The sequence below is a fragment of the Arachis hypogaea genome, chromosome 13 (genome assembly GCF_003086295.3).
Source record: "Arachis hypogaea cultivar Tifrunner chromosome 13, arahy.Tifrunner.gnm2.J5K5, whole genome shotgun sequence".
Taxonomy (NCBI): Eukaryota; Viridiplantae; Streptophyta; class Magnoliopsida; order Fabales; family Fabaceae; genus Arachis; species Arachis hypogaea.
The window spans coordinates 48,534,913-48,540,355 of record NC_092048.1 but is presented as its reverse complement, the minus strand read 5'-3'; the positions used below and the strand labels follow the sequence as shown (position 1 = coordinate 48,540,355).

At 41.2% G+C, this 5,443-nt stretch overlaps 1 non-coding gene across 1 annotated transcript; it reads left to right on the top strand.

Annotated features, from left to right (window-relative positions):
• The first annotated feature begins 2,878 nt into the window (after nt 1-2,878).
• LOC112739476 (small nucleolar RNA R71) lies at nt 2,879-2,986 on the top strand. Its single transcript, XR_003170412.1, has one exon. It is a non-coding gene; the product is annotated as a small nucleolar RNA R71 (small nucleolar RNA).
• Nucleotides 2,987-5,443: the final 2,457 nt, after the last annotated feature.

The following is a 5,443-nucleotide window of genomic DNA, read 5'->3' as shown; positions in this document are numbered from 1 at the left end:
CTTAATGAATCTCCTGTAAAAACCTGCATGGCCAAGGAACGAGCGAACCTCCCTCACAGAGGAGGGGTAAGGTAAACTAGAAATAACATTCACCTTTGCTGGATCTATAGAAATGCCAGTATTAGACACAACATGTCCTAGTATAATCCCTTGTTTAACCATAAAGTGACATTTTTCAAAATTTAATACAAGGTTTGTACTGACACATCTATCTAATACTCTAGATAATCCATCTAAGCAAAGGCTAAAGGAATCGCCATACACACTAAAATCATCCATAAAAACTTCCATACAGTCCTCAATAAGATCAGAGAAAAGACTCATCATGCACCTTTGAAAGGTAGCTGGCGCATTGCACAAGCCAAAGGGCATTCTCTTGTAAGCATAAGTCCCAAAAGGACATGTAAAAGTGGTCTTTTCCTGATCCTCATGAGCTATATGAATCTGGAAATAACCTGTGTAGCCATCTAAAAAACAATAATGTGATTTACCTGACAGGCGATCCAGCATTTGATCAATGAATGGAAGAGGATAGTGATCCTTACGAGTGGCCTGGTTAAGGCGTCTGTAGTCAATGTAGACCCTCTAGGCGTTCTGAACTCTGGTTGCAATGAGATCTCCATGCTCATTCTTCACTGTAGTGACTCCAGACTTCTTTGGTACCACTTGTACTGAGCTTACCCATTCACTGTCTGAGATGGGATAGATGATATCTGCCTCCAGTAGTCTGGTCACTTCCTTCTTGACAACCTCTAAGATAGTGGGATTCAGTCTTCTCTGGGGTTGACGGACAGGTCTTGCTCCCTCTTCTAAAAATATTCTATGATCACAGACTTGAGGGTTGATGCCTACTATGTCTGCCAAACTCCAACCAATTGCCTTCTTGTGCCTCCTCAGCACACTAAGTAACTGCTCTTCTTATTGAGAAGTGAGTTCCCTTGCAATGATAACTGGAAACTTCTGCTCGTCCTCAAGATAAGCATATTTGAGGTGTGGAGGAAGGGGTTTTAATTCCAACTTCTGATCATGGTCAGGCTCTGGGTTGTCTGGAGCTGGTGATAATGGTAAAGCACTATCATTGTCCTCTGAGAATGTCCCCACACTTGGACCTTGTCCTATGTACTTCTCTTTAAATTTCTCCTGGTGAACTTCAGCCACGGTTTCATCTATAATGTCACACTAGAGGATAGAATGATCCTCTGGAGGATGCTTCATAACTCCATTCAGATTGAAGATTACTACTCGGCCATCTATTTCAAAAGAGTATGTTCTTGAAAAAGCATCTAATTTGAACTTCGAGGTCTTCAGGAATGGTCTTCCGAGTAGGATTGATGATGGCTTCTCTGAGTCATTTTGGGGCATCTCCAGGATATAAAAATCAATGGAAAATGTGAGCCCCTTAATGCCCACTAATACATCTTCAGCAACTCCAGCCACTGTAATAATGCTTTTATCTGCTAACACAAAACGAGCTACCGTCCTTTTTAAGGGAGGGAGCCTCAAAATATCATATATAGACAAAGGCATTATACTCACACATGCAGTCAGAAAATACTACACCACCAATAGTACAATTAACCATACATGGACCTGGTCACTACACTTTTCAGGTAAACCTCCCATTAAAGCAGATATGGAACTACCTAAAGGAATAGTTTCTAATTCATTAATTTTGTCTTTATGTATACATAAATCTTTTAGAAATTTTGCATATTTAGGTACCTGTTGAATAACATCAAAAAGAGGAACAGTTACCTCAACCTTTTTTAATATCTCTACCATTTTGGGATCAGGTTCCAGCTGCTTCCTGGGCTTCCTTGCAAGTTGTGGAAATGGAATGGGAGTGGTGTTTTCTGCAGTATCTGCGCCTTGTTGTGCTTCCTCCTGTGGTTGGATTTATTCTTTTTCATCTATGTCCTGTATGTCTTCTTCCTCTTCAACATCTTCTATTTCCACTACCTCTTCAGCTGAGGCGTGTTCTGGTGGGCTTGGCTCCTCCTGATTCCTCTCTTGCAGTGTGGTTCCAGATCTTAGGGTGATGGCATTAATGCCACCCTTTGGATTGGATAATGATTGAGAGGGAATTCCACTGGAGCTCAAAGGCTAGTTATTGGAGTTATTCATTGATCCAATCTAAGACAAGAGCTTGCAAAGTAGAGTTCAGACTATTTAGTGTAGCATAAAGGTTATTTTCCATGGTCTGTTGTCTCTGATCAATAGATTGTAGTAAGTCATCATTAGAAGATGAGGAAGGATAAGTAATTTGAGAGGTCTGCTGTTGGGTATTCTGTGGTCCTTGGGATTGTCTTAAGTGAGGTGCTCTGTAGGGCTGGCTCTGGTTCTGCTGCCTGTTATTATCATTATTCCACCTCTGATTTCCCTGATTGTCTCTGCCTCCTCTGCTGTAATTGCCACCTTGATTGTACCATTGGTTGGGGCGGTCATAGAAGTTATGAGTGGCTGCCACGGTGTTGTCTTCCTGCTGGAGCTATGGACATTCGTCAGTATAATAGCTATAATCAGCACAGATTCCGCAAACTCTCTGTGGGACTAACTGTTGGCTTTGCTGTGGTGGAGAAGGTTGAGCTTGCTGAACTTGTTGTTGATTCAATTGCATCTGCTTCAACAAGTTGGTCATTTCACAGATACTCTGAGTTAGAGCAGCAGTCTCTCTGCTAGAGGATACTTCTGCAATGGCTTTTGAACGGCCTTGCTTCTGCCTGTGATTTTGAGTAGATTCAGCTAAGTCGCTGATCAATTGCCATGCTTCATCAGTGGTCTTGTACTTTTTCATAAACCCATTGCTAGCACTTTCCAATGTGGTCTTATCTTGGGGCCTCATGCCCTGTGTGACGTAACCGAGCAACACTATCTTGTCAATCATATGGTGGGGGCATGCTTCCAGAAGATTATTGAAGTGCTCCCAGTATTCATAGAGAGTCTCAGATTCATCCTGAACAATCGTGGAAATTTCTTTCCTCAGTTTATCAGTAACTTCAGCTGGAAAGAACTTTTCCAAGAATTCTCTTCTAAGTGTATCCCAGTCGAATACAGTTGCTACAGGTTGAGTGTAGTACCACTCTCTTGCCTTTCCCTCAAGTGAAAATGGGAAAGCTTTCAACAAAATTGAAGTTTCATCTGCACCATCACGCCTGACAGTAGAACAGGCTGCTTGAAAATCTCTCAGGTGCTTGATAGGCTCTTGAGCAGGTAAGCCATGAAACTTGGGCATCAAATTGAGCAGTGCAGTCTTTATTTCAAAGTCTGTAGCCACCACTGGGTGATGATGCGGTTGAAACGGTTACATTGTAAAATCAGGGGCTCCAGCCTCCTGGATAGTAACTCTCCTAGGTGCTGCCATGTCACCTATACGTAAATCAACCGACTTAGTAGAACGGGGGTGGTGCACGAAATTATGATCATCAACAATGGCGCCAAAGGACTTGGAGCTCTTAAATGTGAATCACACTTTGTCACAATTCCGCACAACTAACCAGCAAGTGCAATGGGTCGTCCAAGTAATAAACCATACGTGAGTAAGGGTCGATCCCACGGAGACTGTCGGCTTGAAGCAAGCTATGGTCACCTTGTAAATCTCAGTTAGGCTAATTCAGATGGTGATGGAGAATTGATAATTAAAAGATAAATAAAATATAAGATAAAGATAGAGATACTTATGTAATTCTTTGGTTGGAATTTCAGATAAGCGTATGAAGATGCTTTGTTCCTCCTGAACCTCTGCTTTCCTATTGCCTTCTTCCAATCATTCATACTCCTTTCCACGGCAAGCTTTATGTTGGGCATCACCGTTGTCAATGGCTACTTCCCGTCCTCTCAGTGAAAACATTCCAAATGTGCTCTCACCGCACGGCTAATCATCTGTCGGTTCTCGATCATGTTGGAATAGGATCCATTGATCCTTTTGCGTCTGTCACACGCCCAACAATCGCGAGTTTGAAGCTCGTCACAGCCATCCCTTTCCAGATCCTACTCAGAATACCACAGACAAGGTTTAGACGTTCCAGATCTCAGGAATGGCCGCCAATAATTCTAGCCTATACCACGAAGGTTCCAATCTTAGATTAGAAACCCAAGAGATACACATTCAAGCTTGTTTGCATGTAGAACGGAAGTGGTTTTCAGTCACGCATTCATAGGTGAGAATGGTGATGATGAGTGTCACATAATCATCACATTCATCATGTTCTTGGGTGCGAATGAATATCTTGGAGAAGAAATAGACTTGAGTTGAATAGAAAAACAATAGTACTTTGTATTAATTCATGAAGAACAGCAGAGCTCCACACCTTAATCTATGGTGTGTAGAAACTCCACCGTTGAAAATACATAAGAACAAGATTCAGGCATGGCCGTGAGGCCAGCCTCCCAAAACGTGATCAAGTGTATGAAAAGTATATGACTTATCAAAGATGAAAATACAATAGCAAAAGGTCCTATTTATAGAAAACTAGTAGCCTAGGGTTACAGAAATGAGTAATTAATGCAGAAATCTTCTTCCGGGCCCACTTGGTGTGTGCTTGGGCTGAGCTTTGAAGCTTCCATGTGTAGAGACTTTTCTTGGAGTTAAACGCCAGCTTTTGTGCCAGTTTGGGCGTTTAACTCCAGCTTTTGTGCCAGTTTTGGAGTTAAACGCCAGAATTCTTGAGTTGACTTGGAACGCCTGTTTGGGCCATATTGGGCTTCTATAGCTCCAGAAAATTCACTTTGAGTGCAGGGAGGTCAGAATCCAACAGCATCTGCAGTCTTTTTTCAGCCTCTGAATCAGATTTTTGCTCAAGTCCCTCAATTTCAGCCAGAAAATACCTGAAATCACAGAAAAACACACAAACTCATAGTAAAGTCCAGAAGAGTGATTTTTTTTTAAAAAAAATAATTAAAGCATAATAAAAACTAACTAAAATATACTAAAGCATACTAAAAACAATGCCAAAAAACGTATAAATTATCCGCTCATCACAACACCAAACTTAAATTGTTGCTTGTCCCCAAGCAACTGAAAATCATATAGGATAAAAAGAATTGAATGTACAATCAATTCCAAAAACATCTATGAAGATCAGTATTAATTAGATAAGCGGGGCTTTTAGCTTTTTGCTTCTGAACAGTTTTGGAATCTCACTTTATCCTTTGAAGTTCAGAATGATTGGCAAGTATAGGAACTCATAATCCAGATAGTGTTATTGATTCTCCTAGTTAAGTATGTTGATTCTTGAACACAGCTACTTTATGAGTCTTGGCCGTGACCCAAAGCATTTTGTTTTCCAGTATTACCACCGGATACATAAATGCCACAAACACATAACTAGGTGAACCTTTTTAGATTGTGACTCAGCTTTGCTAGAGTCCCCAATTAGAGGTGTCCAGAGCTCTTAAGCACACTCTTTTTGCTTTTGGACCACGACTTTAACCGCTCAGTCTCAAG